Source organism: Tupaia chinensis, unplaced genomic scaffold, assembly GCF_000334495.1.
Source record: "Tupaia chinensis unplaced genomic scaffold, TupChi_1.0 Scaffold000005_2, whole genome shotgun sequence".
Lineage (NCBI taxonomy): Eukaryota > Metazoa > Chordata > Mammalia > Scandentia > Tupaiidae > Tupaia > Tupaia belangeri.
Window position 1 is genome coordinate 3,624,099 of NW_006159434.1, and position 19,068 is coordinate 3,643,166.

At 34.5% G+C, this 19,068-nt stretch overlaps 1 protein-coding gene across 1 annotated transcript in view; it reads left to right on the forward strand.

Moving 5' to 3' along the window:
• PCDH11X (protocadherin 11 X-linked) overlaps positions 1 to 19,068 on the forward strand; it is a 779,107-nt gene that overhangs the window by 391,151 nt on the left and 368,888 nt on the right.

Consider the following 19,068-nt stretch of genomic DNA (forward strand, 5'->3'; position numbering starts at 1 on the left):
CAGAAAGAAGCTTCAGAAGGACAAATTTTTTTTTAATTTTAAGTGCATATGAATACAATAGTAGAGAAAAATAAAAGCACAACGTATTTTCCTTATTTTTATATAGCTTTATTACAGTCTGGGTATCCAGAAGGTTACTGATAGAGATGATCCTCAGTCATATTCTTAGATTTTCAAAAGTAACCCTGAGACTCCCTGAGGCTTCGTAAGATTGAGTTTGCATTGAATTCTAGCTGTCAGATCCAGGTTATGATTTCAGTGACAATGTTAATTCTTACCAATTATATAAGAGTCTTGACAAATAAGGTTCCTTAATCCTAGCAAAAATATTTCCTGATGTACATAGTATAGAGTAAATAATAGTAGGAAGCCATTTGAAATATAAATAAAATAATTTGAAAACATGCTTTCTCTTTTCATACAGGGGCTCTGATTTTGCTTATTGTAGTTGTTGTTTTACCTCAAAGTTTTCTGTAAATGAACTTGATTATTTCACTATTACTGTATAAAATGGTAACATTTTATACCATCATTCAAAATTATCTTTATAATTCCATCTTTAGTAATGAGGAGGAAAAAAAAAAGAGAGAGTTCAACATTTTTAAAGAACTAATTTGGGGCCCTATGTAGGGGGATCATATTGAGAGGAATTCAGTTTCACAGTTGCTTGAACTAAAATTCAAAACCAAGTGATCATTGGTCAAACAATGGCTCACGCTCTACCTCAGAATGGGCTGTTACCTGTCATGTTCAGCCATGGGCAGGGTTCTTGGTTTTCCTCATTGGCAAAACTTGTCAACTAAGGATTGAATTGATGATTTTTTCCAAGTTTTTATTTATTTATTTTTCCTGAGAAAAAGAGAGAGGCCAGCATCCTTGACAGGGTCTTCATGCCACAATCATCACACCCTGCTCTTGTAGTCAACCAGAATCATGGACTTGCCTAGAGCCTGGGAATTAGACCTGGGAACTACCTTTCCGTATGGCCACTAGCATTTCACAGGGGTGCCTGAATTTTGATATAACAAATAGATAAGATATTTTAAAAGAATTTCTTTGTTCTTAAATATTGCAACAGTTTATTCCCTATTTTTCTATTTTCCAGATTAAATAAATTCATAGAACTTAATACTTTCTTATAGTTTTGTCTACTGTTTATTTCTGTCTTATTTAAAAAGTTACCTTTTCATTGCTCTAGTGGAAGTAAATATGGTTTTCTATAGAGGAGGTAATTGGGTTAAAAACTATATTTCTAAAATTGGTTAATATGGCAACACATCTTGTATTATTTACCTGAAATCTGTAATTAGATTTAGATAAGAGAAAATAAAATCCATAGAGATAAACATTAATTACTTTAATGTTGTTGATATAGCAGAGTTTATAGATTCAGATGGATTTGGGTTGGAGTACTCTTTCTGGTAATTTTAACCCTATCATTGTGAGTAAGTTATCCTTTTTTGTCATTTAATCATTTAAACTCATTATTTCTCAGTTCCCTCATATGTTAAATGGGTCCCTGCATTTCCAAAAACAGAATTATATTTGGAAAATTTAGTGTTCATATAACACTTTAGCATAATGCCTGGCACATAGTAAACTCTCAGTTAAAGATGATTCTTATTATTTATAATGAAGCTTCTTCCTATTATTACTGGTGTTCAGTTATTACAAGGATATAGATTCCAAAGAAGTCATAAATTTCCTTTAAGAGATTATCAATGCTCTCTAAGTAGCTATAACGAGTATGTCCTTATTTCTAAAAGCTCCACAGCAGTGGTTCTCTTCAATCTTCAGTTTTGGTTTTGTTGTTATTTCCTTTGGTTTCTGTACTTAATTACATATAATGAAAGAAGCCCATTATTTATAAAACCACTGATGCCAATACTTAGATAGAACAAGTCAGCATCTTGTCTGAGCAGAATAACACAATGGACAACTGTTTACAGCTTCAGAGCAGTAATGAGTTTACCTACTGATGTCATTAGGCTGCAGTAGAATGTGCTCTACCAACATGTTTTCATATTCTTATCTGTCAGGAACAAAGCAAGTTTATCTCAGTATTTTATCCACAAGAAACTTATAGGCACTCAAAAATGCCTTTTCTAAAAAAAAAAAAAGAAAAAGAAAGAAATTTTCTACATCTTTGTAAAAATAACAAAGCTCTGCCACAATTTTATGTTTTTGAGAGTGGTAAGATGCTTTCAAAATTTTCAGAGATTTTTTAGAAAACTAAAGAAATAAAAGTATACCTTGTCACTTTGAAGATTTGGGTTTTTTGTGTCACTTTGAAAATTTCGGTTATTTGGAATTATAAGATTAAAATAAAGGTAAAAGGTTTAATAAACACAAAAATGAAAACTTATCTGCTGATGATAATGTATATGGTAATGCCTTTGACTTAACTAGTAGGCACCATATTCATGCTAGGAAAAAGCATGTTGTACTCTGTAAAGATGTACGGTGATTAAATGTAAATAAAAAAATTAAAAAGAAATAAAACCCTAAAATTCATAGCAATACTTAATTTAGGTAACATCAGTGACATAAAAATAGTCCGATTATTTAAATCAATTGTTTAAAAATGCCTATAATACAAATTTGTTTGTTTCCATGACTCCAAAAAGTTTGAGTGAATGTCTTGCATGGATAGTTCTTCTGTTAACTTTAAACAGATTTCCCACATTTGTAGGGGAAATAAAGTTTGCTATTTTATCACATGGGGGAAAATATAAAGGTTAAGGCCCAGCCATAGTGGCACATAAAGGATGTTACTGTGTGGTACTGGAACTGTGTGGAAGGCCTGGATTTGGACCTCCAGACAACCTAAACATGCTGGGCATGTCAATGTGTGTTAGTAATCTTAGTTAACTGGAACACTGGGGTGGGAGGATCACAGCATGGCAAGACCAAGCTGAAACTACCTATCTTTCTCTCTTTTGCTGCCTCACTCATTAAAAAAAAGCCAATAATTTCAATGTCTGTTTAAATGTGTTGTGCATATGTGTACTGTTAATATTTTATATAGACATTTGATTGCCTAGGATCATAGTTATTGACATTTGTAGATAGTGTCATATTCAATAGGCAAGACAGAATTATGCATGATGTTCAACAGAATTAAGACATATATACATTGAAGTACTATTTCTGCAATTTATAAGTTGACTAATTTGGGTAAGTTACATAATATCTGTGAGCTGCACTTTCTTCATCTATATAGTTGGAGGATTTTTTTTTTAAACTATCTCTTTGGGTGTTACAAATATTAAATGAGATAATATAGATGATTCAAGTTCCCATGATAATGTTTGACCCTGGTAAATATATGAGTTCTGATTACTGCTTATAATTGTTATTCTTGCTATTGCCCATCCATACAATGAGGTGGCACACAGTTGTCAAGACTAGGAAAACAGTTGTACCTAACTCAGTATTAAATAAATAACGTATGCAAACAACATATAAAGTAACAGTGCCTAATAAATACAAAGTGCTCAATAAACTACATTTTAAAAATGACGAATACTGCACATTCCTTACACACGTTTTCCAGAAACTATTGGTAGAGACATGCCCAGTGTGTATCTGGTGAATTGCATATGCTCACAACAAAGCATTCCAGTTTATACTGGAAAAACAAATCAGCTTGCTTTTCATATTTCCTTTCCACCCATAGTTATAATCTGTTGCCTTCCTGCATGTCTGAAATATATGTGTTTTATCTATCTTGTCATTTCACTTCATCTTGCCACATATCATATGTGTTTATATTCATCCATCATTCATTCCTCTTATATTTATTTGCTATGTTTATTTTATGTATAAGAATTTAGGATAAAAGTTTATGAAGTTAATAGATCAGTCCTTCAATTTTGATCCAAGAAGCAAGAATATGAAGTCTGTTACTGTTGTTCATATGTAATCTGTTACCCCCCCAAAATTCTGTTTATCATCCACGTTTGCCTATTTCTTTCTCTTCTCTAGTGAATCAGCATTTAGACTGTGGGTTTGGAGTCCACCAAACATAGATTTTTTTTTTTAATTTAATCTAATTTATTTATTTATTTATTTTAGGGAGAGAAATTTTTGCTATAGGTCACATACACTTGCTGGTAAGACAGAGAAAGAGAGAGAGAGACAGACAGAAAGTTAGAAATCAACTCCCCCCCAGGAGAAATGGCCATGCTGCAATCCTTTCTCCCCCATTCTCCTCTCAGGATTTAGGGCATGTATACACCTGCGCCTGGCATAAGTTTTAAGCTGCTGGGTCTGGGACTTGAACCATGGTCGACTATGTGGAAGTCCAGCAATGTAACCATTATACTACATGCTGCTCCCCTATAGATTTAACACTAATATAGATGGTTAGTATAATTCAAGTACCAGATGAAAATCCCATTTTTTCAGAGAAAAAAACTGGTTTCAAACAAGAATCAAATATACTTTGTAGAATCTCCTACGTTTTACTCTCTAGCAATATTAATATACCTAACCATGAAAGTTAGCTTGAGTACTGATGAACAGAAGCTGTAGTAGAAATTATCTTTATTTTTTTTTGTCTATAAGATGTTTTTAAAGAGCTTTATTGGATTGTGCAACTCTATATTATTGACAATACACATTACTCTTTCTAGACAACTAAGGGGATTGATGTGTCAACCTTTAGCTCATAAATTAACTGGCCCAACAGTCTCACTGAACATTCTAAAGTAACAAAACACATTTTTTCTACTTTATAATGCACTATATGTTATATTTATTTATTATCTTCCAATACACGTTTCAGCACCTTCTGGCACATACTCAGATGAATCATGTCTAAGATTAGTAAGTAGGACCCTTTATATTTCCACCGAGACCAAAGCTTATTGTTGTGATTAACAACCCTCTTCTCTGATATTGCTCACCCTTGATTTTTTTTTCTTTTTACCTCAACATTTAATTAAGAGAACGTTAAACATGCAGCCAAGTTAAAATAATTTTATAGTGAATACGTCTATACCCATTTATTTGTTTTCTATTACTAGTTAACACATTGTTAAGTTGCTAAAAATACATGTACAAGTTTGTTATGGGGTTGTCAGAAAAGTCATGACACATTTTTTTTTTTTTTTGTAGAGGTTTTCGCTATAGAGCGCGTGCGCTCGCCAAACACAGAGAGAGAGACAGAGAGACAGAAAGCGAGAAATCACCCCCCAGGGGGGATGGCCACGCCACAATCCTTTCTCCTCCATTCTCCTCTCGGGATCTTGGGCACTCATGCACACGCGCCCAGCGTGAGTTTTAAGCCACCGGGTCCAGGACACAAACTGTGGTCGCCTACATGGGAATCCAGCGACATAGCCATTACGCTAACTGCTGGTTCCCATGACGCATTTTTCCATGAACAAACAGAAAATATATGAAATGACTTTTCCGACAACCCAATATTTCAAACTTTCTGCAGGATACAAGTCCAGGCACAGTGTAACTGAATTCTGTACAGGGTCTTACTGGGCTGAAATAAATGCATCATTCAGGGACTAGGACTGTGGTTCTGATATGGAGACCAGGGTCTCATTAAAAACACACTGGTTGTTTTCAAAATTAATTTCCTTATCAGTACAAGAGTGAAAACACCTTTTACCTGCTAGCTAAAAGGGCTGGGAACAACCCTGTGCTCCTAGAGGCCACCCACAGTTCCTTGACACATGGCCTTCAACTTAGGTAGCCCGCAACATGAATGCTTAATTTTTTTTTAATCAAAAATACCTTCTCTTTACCTCTCTGACTTCCTTTCCTTTGACCAACTGTACAAAACTATCTGCTTTTAAAGGGTGTACCTAATTAATAGGTCTAACCAGAATTGTCTCCCTTCAGCAATGTCATAAATCATGGGTGCAATATCTCATCGTGTACCCACTTAAGGTTCTACCCACACTCAAAGTACAGGGGGTTATTCAAGGGTAGGGATCATTGGAGATCATATTAGAATTTTCCCTCCCACAATTCACCACATATATTCTGTCATTGACATTCTTCATAAGCTTCACTGATGTACATTTAGGCATGCAATAAAATTTACTCACTGCCTCTTAAAAGGCAAAGCTTACAATTGCCTTAAAAACCATTTGGTCGATGTTTCAAACAATAATGTTAATATAATACTGCAATATGTGACTCTGTTAAAAGAAAATTGCATATGATCTTAGCTAAAGGAAAGACCAAGAAACAATGCTAATGGAAAATGGTACAAATCTGTTTTTAGAAGTTGCAGGCCAAAAACTGTGGTCGCCTACAGGGGAATCCAGCGACATAGCCATTACGCTAACTGCTGGTTCCCATGACGCATTTTTCCATGAACAAACAGAAAATATATGAAATGACTTTTCCGACAACCCAATATTTCAAACTTTCTGCAGGATACAAGTCCAGGCACAGTGTAACTGAATTCTGTACAGGGTCTTACTGGGCTGAAATAAATGCATCATTCAGGGACTAGGACTGTGGTTCTGATATGGAGACCAGGGTCTCATTAAAAACACACTGGTTGTTTTCAAAATTAATTTCCTTATCAGTACAAGAGTGAAAACACCTTTTACCTGCTAGCTAAAAGGGCTGGGAACAACCCTGTGCTCCTAGAGGCCACCCACAGTTCCTTGACACATGGCCTTCAACTTAGGTAGCCCGCAACATGAATGCTTAATTTTTTTTTAATCAAAAATACCTTCTCTTTACCTCTCTGACTTCCTTTCCTTTGACCAACTGTACAAAACTATCTGCTTTTAAAGGGTGTACCTAATTAATAGGTCTAACCAGAATTGTCTCCCTTCAGCAATGTCATAAATCATGGGTGCAATATCTCATCGTGTACCCACTTAAGGTTCTACCCACACTCAAAGTACAGGGGGTTATTCAAGGGTAGGGATCATTGGAGATCATATTAGAATTTTCCCTCCCACAATTCACCACATATATTCTGTCATTGACATTCTTCATAAGCTTCACTGATGTACATTTAGGCATGCAATAAAATTTACTCACTGCCTCTTAAAAGGCAAAGCTTACAATTGCCTTAAAAACCATTTGGTCGATGTTTCAAACAATAATGTTAATATAATACTGCAATATGTGACTCTGTTAAAAGAAAATTGCATATGATCTTAGCTAAAGGAAAGACCAAGAAACAATGCTAATGGAAAATGGTACAAATCTGTTTTTAGAAGTTGCTATAGAATGAACTTTCATTTTTCAAAAGTTAAACATTTTCAGACACTTGAAGTTTGACTGATAATTATTAGAACTGTCTCCATGTCAGACAACCACAGTTTAATGCTAACCTATGTTTCATTTTATTATTATTTTAATCTCAGCAAAAATCTTGAAATTATGAATAACAAGATAGTTTATATATACATTTTTAATGCAGGTTACACTGCCTCAGAAGAATGTTGCTAGTATATATTAATATGATGATACATAAGGGCCGATATTAAAATAGTAATGATAAAGTTACACTGATTTTAATAGTATGCATTTAAATATAAATGAGAATAGTGGTCTAAATAAATTCCATCATATTTTGAACAGAGTTATTATAAGTTAGGGTCACCTTGCAAGAAGTAATAAGAAAGACTCCTTGGCTTTGATGTTTATTGAGGACAAACATAAATGAATATAGTTCTAAAAACAGTGGAGATACACGTAATGTTTTTTTCTTAAACAAACTGCTAAATAAAATTAGAGAAATGGAATGAATGCATCAATAAAGAAATGGTGTGCAATGGCTTATGAAAAACAATATATTCTTCTCAATATATCTAATCTTGTCACTAATGACACACATGAAGGGTATTCTGAAATGGAGTCCAAATGTGGTCTTTCTCCTAATGAGATATTTCCAGTTTCTTGGTTAGATCTTATTTCATTTTCCACTTTTTTATTATCCCTTGTCATTTCTGTAAAACTACTGAGCATTAAAAACAAAACCAAAATAGTTACTAAATGTATGCTAAAACTATAAAAACTGAGCATCCCTCTCCCTGGATCTCTATTGTACCAAGGACAATATTACAGCCAATTATTTTGTCCCACACATAGCAACTTGTTGACCCCTTTAAAATCTGCTTTTTCTCAGTTAGTTTCTTTTGAACTCAAGATGGCTTTGTTTTTTAACCTTTATTGAGATAATTTAAGGTTCACATGAAGTAGTTGTAAGAGAAAATACAGAAATCCTCCCCCCCACCCCTTAACCTTTTACCTTTTGTCATCTAATGATAAAATATTGCAACAATGTAATATTGTTGTAGTATCACCACCAGGATATTGACATTGAAGCAATCCATCCCCTTCTTTCAGCTGTCCTCAGTTAGTTTTACATACACTCATTTATATATGTGTGTCTTAAGGTCTGTACAATTTTATCATGTGTGTGTAGTCATGTGTCCCCCATTACAAGCAAGATAGTGAATAGTTCCATTACCAAACTGATTCCTTGTTGTCTTTTTGTAAATATATCTATAACTACAACTATCTCCCCTTATGTCTAACCTCTGGAACCTCTGATCAATTCTCAATTTTTTGTGTTTTTGCTTTGAAATAGTTTTATTTTTCATTTATTTACTTTTGCTATAGGCTACATATAGTCACCAGAAAGACAGAGAGAGACAGAGAGACAGAAAGCAAAAAATACCCCCCTCCCCCAGGGGGATGGGATGGCCATGCTGCAATCCCTTCTCCTCCATTCTCCTCTTGGGATTTGGGGCATGCATGCACCACCAGATACATTGAAACCATGAGTCCAGAACTCAAACCACAGTTGGCCATGTGGGAGTCCAAGTCCTTAATCACCATGCCACCTGCTGGTCCCTGAAGTGATTTTCTTTTAAATAGTGTATAGTGGAGTTGTTTATGGAGTTCTCTCATTTATCCACTTGAGGTTTGTGTAAAGTTTGATATTTGATTATTTGTTTTCTACTTGTTTCTTTTGGCTCTTGCTCTTTCCTTCTCTCTCTCTCTCTTTTTTTTTTTTTTTGGCCTTACTTTGGTTATTTGAACTTTTTTTTTTTTTTGTAATTGTAGCCTAAAAAAAAAGTTGATTTGTTTATTTCTTGAGTGAGAGAGACAAGAGAAGCAGCATCTTCAATAGGTTCTTGGCACCATTATCTACTCCTGGCCTTTGGCCAGCCCCAGATCATAGGCAAGCAGTTGCTTGACATACTCCAGACTTGAACCAAGAACCTTCTTATATGAGATTCCCTCACAGAGTATCTTATTTAGTAATTGCACCACCATCTGGCCTCTAGGAGTGCATCCCAATTGATTTATACTATTTTTAGTCTATCCTTCTGTGTAGTTTTCCTACTGGTTGCTGTTAATTCATTTGAAGTTCACTTTATGTGAAATATGGAAACCTCACTTCCATTTAGATCCCTTTATGTTTCTCACTTTTAAAATTTGGGGAACTTATAGGAGTCAGCACACCTTGATGTAATAGATAAGACTTCAACTGGAAAGTGCACCTTTGTGATCATGTTAGCTCTGCTGCCAGGTAAGTATAAGAAGGCTTTTTTTTTTTTAAAGTTTATACATATTTGGCTTGATGCATTTGCCTCTGCACAATCTCATCTTTAATCTTGAGAAGTTACAGTATATTATTTGTTTTTAAAGGAAAACAAATATACTTAACACAATATACACCAGTATAATTTATTTTTTTTGAGAGGTTTTTCGCTATAGGGCGTGTGCGCTCGCTAGACAGGCAGAGAGAGACTGAGAGACAGAAAGTGAGAAATCACCCCCCAGGGGGGATGGTCACGCCATAATCCCTTCTCCTCCATTCTCCTCTCGGGATCTTGGGCACACACGCACACGCACCTGGCGTGAGTTCTAAGCCACCGGATCTGGGACACAAACCACGGTCGACTACATGGGAGTCCAGCAACATAGCCATTACACTAACTGCTGGTTCCCTACATCAGTATAATTTTTTAGCTAGAAAGGATTTCCCCCTTTACTTGACTCTTAATTTAACATATTTACTTATTCCTAGGTAATGTATCGATTATATACATTAAACTAGGCTTATTTTAGCTATGACTTTATTAAGGCAACAATGGGATAGTCCTGACATTTTAATGTTGAAAATGGCCCAATTTTGAAACGTGACTTTCTGATAAACAAAAGAACCTACGTGGGAATTTACCTAGGATGCTGCACAGATGCTATTAGGATAAAACTTTTGAAGTTTATCAGCCTGGGATGACTAAGACTCCTTTTCTATCCTTTTTAAGAATAAAAGATAGCTATGGTTGCCATAACAGTAAAAGAAGAAAGTCTTCATGCCCCCAAGGATAAATTTGACCTTCATCTAAATTAAGCTAGATTTTGTGAGAGCATTTCTAATGATGTTCTTTTGTTCTGGCTTATTATATCAAGAGTTAGTCCATTTTTAAGTTTTTCTTTCTATCTGTGTAAGGACTAGTTATAAAATATTTTGCTTTCTGCTATTCTCTGCTTGCAATTATTATTTCTTATGCAGGTGATGAATGTGAATAAAGGGTGGAAATTACAATTTCTTTAATCACTTAATAATTTGGGTCCATGGCTCGGTTGAGACTTTAGACATATATCCAAAGGAATTATACCAAATTTTCTATTAATCACTGCATCCTTAGTGCTGACAATGCTTCTTTCTAACAATAGAAATAATCATTTCAAGATGAGCCACAATTAGAATGAATATGATAAAGAGCTCATCATCTGGGCCAAGATTCTGATCCCATGAGCCGAAGATAGAAACCTCTGTTTCACTACTGATTTAACATTAAGGGCCATGCATTAAGTCATGTTGCTTTGGAGATTTATAAATGTTTAAAGCCCTTAATAAACTTAGCTTTTTACTTTTGGACCATATTCACCAGCTGAATAATATGTGTGATTTTTTTAAAGATATTTTATATGCTTCAGGCAAACTAGATCAGTATTATACAGGTTTTTTTTTTTTAAAGTCATTTTCATGAAGTAGTGATTCACTTGGGACCCCAAAGCCAAAGTTTTCCCACTCACAATCTTTTACTATCACTCAAGGCACTTTCATAGTTATCAGCAATTAAATGTTCAGTGGATTGTACCATTCTTCCCTGTTTATCATAGAATTGTCAAGGTTTTGTACGACGCATGGTTAAAGTAATAATGATGATGATAATAACAATAATAATGATAGCCAGTATTTGTTGTGTGTGTGACAGTGTGTTAAGTGCTTTACTTTATTAACTCAATTAACCCTCACAGTCATCCTATTATATAGTTACTTTTATTATTGGTGCGTTACAGATGAGCAGACTCAAGCATGTATTGTTAATTGTGGCTAAGCAACTTGTCCGACGTCATAGTGTTAATAAGTAATGCATCTGAGTTTTGAGCCAGGCAGTCTATATCCAGAGTCTGAGATCTTAAGTACTATGCCTGTCACATAGTAGATGCTCAATAAATATTTGTTGATTGATCATATTCCATAGTTAAAGCTCTGAAAGAATTACAACTCTCTCATTCTTCCAAAAATGCCAACAATAAATAAGCAATAATAAAAATAAAACTGTCCTGAATATAGAGCTCTGCTAAGAATAAACTCAGCCTGAGAGATAAATGAAACCATTGGCTGTTTTATGTTGAATTGGAAGCTGAAAATAACAACTTCAATATGGTAAATTGGGGAAAAAAAAGAAAATCTACATGATAGCTTCACAAAGCAGTAAAAAATGTACAAGCTTAAAATATTTTAGGTACTTTAAGAGCTAAATACTGGGAAGATGCCTGAGGCAGATGAGCCTCTAGGGGAATGAAATACCTTTTTAAATAAAGCTCAGACCCTATCTTATGCAGTTTTAATGTAAGCCTTTGATAATTCAAGACTTCATGGATCACTTAGGAGGAGTGCTTTTATTTCTGTATTATGGAAATCTGGCAGCATCATAGCTATTGCAGTTGAGCTGTGGTAAATATTAAGTTGTGACTTTAATTAATATTCATTTTATATCTCTGCTAAAGCTGTAACTAAATATTTTGAATTTATTCTCTGAGAGGTAAAATTATAAAGTGATACCTTTTTTTAATGAGGAAAAAGCTGCCAAACTATTTTGATACTACACATATTGTAATTAGCTATACTCTTGTCTCTATTCTCTTACAGAAACTTTAATCTCTGTGATGGCAGAGGTGACAATGTTTATCTAGGCAATCACCATATCTTTATTAGCTGGCCCAGCAAGTGAATGAATGAGTGAGTTAGAAATAATGTAGGAGGAAACCAGCAGATGGTGTAGTGCTTATGTCCCTGGACTCCCACGTGGCTGACCAAGGTTCAAGTCCTGCACCTGGTGGCTTGAAAATCACTCGTGTGTGTGTGTGTGTGGGTGTGTGTGTGGGTGTGTGCATGTGCATACCCAAGATCCCAGCAGGAGAATGGAGAAGAAAAGATTGCAGCTTTGCCTTGCCCTTGGGAGGTAATTTCTCACTTCCCCTCTCACCATCTGTCTGTGGATCTCTTTCTCTGGTGAGCACCCATGCCCTAAGGCAAAAACCTCTTTTTTAAAGAATAAAATAGTGTAGGAGAAAAAAATCTATTCTGGGCTGTAGATTTCCCAGCTTCTTCACACTGGGCAGTCCTTTCTATTGAAGGGAAGTTAAATTGTCAATCCTTGGCCTTTTTTCCACTCATAGAGTGTTCTCTGAATACGATGCCTCTGAAACTGGTAGAGAACTGAAATGATTGAACTGGAAAATGTGTAAATTATACAATTTAGTAATTTGTCTACATTATAGAAAATAAACTGTTTAATACTCAAGACTTCACATTATGGAGTTGTCGATGTGAATTGCATATGTGAAAACACTGGATAAGGCCAGATTGTGGCACAATGATAATGCAGCTGGACCCACATAGGAAGGTCCCAACAATTAATTCTCTGTCAAGGCTGGGCATGTATGCATGCCTGTGATCTGGATTGTGGCATGGAGACTCTGTTGGGGATGCCACTCTCTCTCTCTCTTTTTTTTTCTTTTTTTTTCAGTAGTATTAAAAAACAAAGTATTAGAAAAAAAATCTAAATATTCTAATAGGTAATATAAATTTAATTGTAAAATTTTGGGGGAAAATTAACTTGGAGAACTCCACTAGGTAATGCAAATATCATTACCTAATATTGAAATCAATGCACATGACTATTCTGCAGAAACACATCTAAATACTGTTTCTCTATCTTAGGTAATCATTTAGTTAGTAGACAACATACTACAGAAGTTTTATAATATTCATATATTTATAATTATTCTTGGATGTTTAAAATATTCATCTTCTAATTTATTTACTGGATATATTGAGGTATATAGCACATGAACTCTTAGTATCAACTTTAGTTTGTATATATTTATATCTAAAGTATATCATGGGCTATGTTGAAAAGATATTTATGTCTTATTTATAGTTTATGTAGTTTTGTCAAATAGCAGAAATTTCTGTGCTTTAGGTTTTACAAATGTAAATATGGATAATGTTATTTACAATAATGAAATATTTAAATATTAATTCAGACAATGTATATTTAACACCTAAGAGAGTGTCTGATTCAGGAGACACTTTAAAATGGTAGATACTAGGCCACCCGGATCTAGTGGTTAAGGAGGTGGATTTGACATGTTTAACCACAGGTCTGGTTCCAGGCTTGGTGGCTTGAGAAATATAACAGGCAAATATGCATGTGTGCCCCCCAAAAGGGTAAATATGTGGATAGAAGGAAGAAATGGAAGAGAAGGTGATGCAGGATATTAGAGTATGTGTGAGGGCCCAATATCAGTGCCAGATTCAGGACCCCAGATGACCTGGTCCTTGTCTCAAGCTCATGAAGAGTTAGATACTTGGACAAAGAGCATGGATATAAAAGCAGAGTTTATTGAAAAAGAGAGAGGCTCCTGACCACGAAGGGTTCTGAAAAAAACAATTGCCAATTTGGGACTCTGGTCAGGGTTTTTTTATATCCTAGCTAGGAAGAACTTGTTCATGTTTTGTCCTTGTGGGAGGTCACATGCTAGGTATGTCATGCTGTACATTTAGATAACTTCCTAGAAAATGATTGCCCAAGTCTGTCTGAGAGCTTCAGCTCAGAGACCATTACCTAGCAGTCAATGATTGCTAGAGCATTTTCCTGAAAGCTCTAAACCCTATTAGCCTAGGTTCCAGAAGATAGTGGGTAAGTGGAAAAAGGCGAAATTGCTTTAGGTCAATATGCGTAGGTTAATCATTGAATTGTTGCTGCAAGCTACAAGCCATTTCTTGTGAGCCAGCAGTTTATTGTGAATGGTTAGCTGCCACTATACCATCTTTGAGCCTTCTGCCCTGACTACCTGTTTCTTAGGGTTCTATCTCCTATCTCAAAGGTATTGCGGTGTGAGCATACCCTATTGAGGATATGTTCTCCCTCTCCCTCTCTCGGTCCTTCTGTCTCTCTGTCTCTCTCTAGCCAGCATATAAAAATTGGTAGTCGAAAAGAGTTGAGAGAGAAGAATAAGAAAGAAAGAGACAGGAAATACAAAGATTTTATTTGACCTTCAAAATAAATTTCTGAAGTGGGAGGGATGTGAGTTATTATTATTATCCCCAGTTTTCAGGTTAGTTAACCAAGATTCAGAGAGATCACAGGACTTGTTAAGTGTCACAGAGCTTTTTTCTCCTTTATCATGTGATATCATTTTATCCATCTGCCCATTTTAATATTTATAATGATGTATCTTAATTATCACTTCTACCTCTGTCTTACTTATTAAACTGTGAGCTCCTTTAGGACAGAGGCTTTATTTCATTAATTCTTCTATAACTTAGAAACTTTGTACCTAGTGTGAGATAGGCTTCAATAAATGTTTCAGAATGAATGTACAATCTGAGATGTAACCTATATCTGGTTATTTAAAACCTGACACATTTTCATATACCATGCTTTTGAAGGGGAGAAAAACAAATAATTTTTCCTCATGCCTCATAGATTTAGTAGTTAGAACAGAGTCCCACCATAAAAGACAGATTAACAAGAAAATAATAGGCAACTTTATCAACCCATGCAGTGTAAAACATGTGGAAGAAAAGTAACTCAAATCAGTGGCTTAGAGCCTGGCTTATATATTGTCTTCAACAAAGAAAAATAAATTTTAGAGAAGTGACAAGACCAAGGAAAACAGTCCCAGGCTTTTAAAGTTGAGAAAACTGGTATGGTAAATATGTCCAAAGATGCTAATGGAATAATGTTTGCTCGTAGATTTTTCTGGTGCCTTCACTGAGCTCATAAAGATTATAAAGGAGAACTTTTTATGTTCTGTCTTTGGTTGGGAAGGGAAGGGAGAAAAGAAAGACCTTTTTGTCTTTGTAATTCTCTGTCCTGCTTTAAGGCAAACAGAAGGAAGGCATAGACTTAACTTCCTAGCATCTTAACTGTCTTCAGTTAAAAAAATAATTAAGCCAAAGAAGCATTTTTTGAGGTGACATATTCTGGTTTCCTTCACTTATTGATTCATTCCAGATGCATACATATTACACAAAATACAATGATTTGGCGTCAATAACTTCCAATGCCTTTTGGTTTGATAAATTAGGTAAATAATGAAGCAACCCATTTTGACTTTGGTCCTTTCTTTTTCTGAAATATGTCCTTTGAACTATTCATATTAGTTCCTAGAACTGCCATAACAAATTATCAAAAAATTGATGGCTTAGAAACAATAGACATTTCTTGCAGTTCTGTCATCTAGAAGTCTAAAATCTAGGTGTCCTAGGGCCATGCTTCCGCAGAAAGCTACAAGGACGGATCTTTCATTGTCTCTTCTTAGCTGCTGGTTGCACCGACAGTCTTTGTGTTCTTTGACTTATAATTGCATCTCTTCTATCTCTGCCTCCGTCTTCACATGGTCTTCTCTCTGTGTGTCCGGATGTCTTCTCTTCTTATAAGGACACCAGCCATTGGATTTAGAGTTCCCCCCAAATCTAGGAATATTTATAGATGTATAGATCATTAATTCATTCCATCTGCAAAGACTCTATTTCTAAGTAAAGTCACACTTTAATGTTAAAGTGGAAATGAAATTTTAGAGGACAGTATTTCACCCATTATAGCAGTCCTGTTTCATTTGAGTTGATAGTATTGAGTCAGGATTAGTAAAATCTAACAAACCTAAAGACAGTAAATGAAACTGAAATAAAAAAGTGAGTGGTTTTATCTTGAGCTTCAGGTTTCTTTGATGATTTTGAAAATTCTATAGAAAATGCACTGGAAGTGGAAGTTCCACATGGAATTGCTAGAGGAATTTGAAATAGGGAGAATAAATCAGAGCCAACTAAAAATGCAGAGGAGCTATATAACCCCAGAAGGTAATATTTCCCCTGTAGGAAATAAGCAAGAGATGGCATCAGGTATCAAACAATTATAACTCTTTGCTCTGTTAGAAGCTAGAAGACATTATATCAAAACTATAAATGTAGGGATAAATTGAAAGGAATGCAACCGTAGTCTAGGTTCAGGTCACTATAAAAACGTTATATACTTAACTAATGTTTATTTAGAATTACTATATCAGCATTTATCTTTTATTTGAGACCCATGCTAATAAGCTAAAATAGCTTATTTAAAATAAGCTATTTTAAAATACCCTTCGTCTATCCTGAAGTTTGATATAAAAGCAAGCATATAATTGGCTTTTACATTTTTATTTATCATAGATATAGTGTTTTTCATCTAGTATGAAAACGAAAATACTTATAGAATTAAGCAGTCTAGTAGCTATCACAGTTAAAGAAATGCTTTTCTTCTAGTAAGTAAGAAAGATCATTTGTATTCTGTTGTTTATTCTCGTAATCACTTTATTGCTTTGATGTTCATTTTGCAAACATTTACAGGCTTTAATAGACACAATGCAACATTCTCAGTTAGATTTTTCACATTTTCTAAGAATGACACGTTAAGATGATCTGTAATTTAAAGTGATATTGGATACATTTGCATACATCTTTAGCAGCACACACACAAAGGTATCTTTATGCAAAATTCAAACAATTAAAAATGAAACATTGTTTCAACTGACATGCAATATTTTCAGAAAGCAGATGTGTCTGTCACATTGCTTTTATTACTGTCATAGTATAAGAATGTTTCAGGGCAAGAGTTGGGTTTTGAATAAGCTGAAAGGATTATGTGAGAAAAGGGTACACTTGTATTCTAACACAACCAAGTTGGACATTTTTTATTACTCATAATATTCTTCTTTTAGGTCCTGTTGAGAATATCTTGTTTCTGTTCAGCATTGTTAGATGAACTCTAGCATCCATCTTGATTAATAAACATTGTGTTTTTTCCCCTTTAATTTGACTCTTCATCCTGGAACTTTCTATAATGTCTGCATGTTCTGATTCTTCCAAGATTCAGGATCTATAAAAAAAAAAGTTTCAATTAGATTTAATCCAGTATTCTTAAATTATTTCATCTTTGTCCAGTAACTACCATGTCATTGTCCCATGATAACCTTTCTTCCAGCTGTCTTTTCTTTCATATTTTAACAGTGATAGATAGTAGTTTGGATTCTAATAAATAATAATTTCATAACCTGAATGACATAAAAATTGTCATTCAGTATAAGAGAGAATTTCCTTATGTAAAATATGGGTGCCATCTGGTGGCATGGTGGTTAAGGCAGCTGGATCCCACATAGCCCACTGAGGCTAGGGATAGATCATGGCACTAACATCTTGTTGGTGATTCTATCTGTCTCTCTCACTTTCAAGGACTGATAGATATATAGATACATTTGTTCTTTTGAAATGGTTATTTACATTTTTAAAGGAAATAATAAGCGAACATATTGGGAAGAAAAATTAAGCTTATTGTTATTAGTATTAGATTTACCAGTTTCCTTCCTTTAAAGTCACTGGCACTCTAAGTTGTTAACTAAATAGAATTCTGAAATCGAATGACACAAATGTCATTGCACTTAAACAAAGTAAACTAGATTGTGGTAGTTACATACCAAGTACACTAAGTAAAAATTAATCAGGCTTTAAGTTGTAATATTTTCTCTCAGTTGTAGCATCTAGGTACTCAAATTTTAAGTGCAGATTGGAGAAATGTATTCCTCATGGCACAATACTAGAAATCTGATTTCACGCATTTCTAGTTTTGGTGTTACAGACACACACATAGGCACACATAAAGAAACAAACAAACAAGCAAACAAACAAAAAACCTTCTTTCCCAGTTTCATCTATTCATTTGATAAATATTTATTCAGGAAGTACTGTGTGTTTACAGTGATAAATACTTCTTTTATTTCAACCATGACATTCGGAAAAGGTATCATCATGACACTGTGAGTCCTGCGTAACACTGCCAGCATTGTTTTCATAATTATTTGTCATTAAATGTTGACCATTCCCAACCATCTCAAGTTGATATTACACCTGATTTTAATGGGCAAATATTTAGTGATGATTGATGTTTTATTGGATGAGATTATTGTCAGTTTTTGATTCAGTGCTCATCTAGGATATTGTCTTTGGGTTCTAGTCTACTTTGTTCCTAATCAATTGAACTATAGCCTTAGTGTATACACAAATAACTTTTCACAATGGTGGTTTACCTGACACCATTCCCTTCTATATTGATTACTATTGTGTGATTCACAATAAAAAGGAACAGACTAAAATTTTAATATGTTCCTTTTGTTGAACCATACATTTGACATCAACAAACTTTGTTAGTTCTCTTGCACATTATATTTTCTCCCTCTATTTCATTAATTATATTCAATTATCTCTATTAATATAGAAATTTTGATGTGGTAGGAGAAATTTTCATCTATTGGTCATAAGAGTTAGAATTTATTTACACCAGGAGATTAATAGCATGTGAAACTACATGACGAATGCACATTATGGAAAAATCCTTGCCAATAAATATTCAAACCAGTTAACTTTTCTCCCCCTCCTCATTATCTAATTTAATGTGGACAGAGATTGTGTTGATTTAATGTCAGTCATTTGGGGGCTAGCTTTTT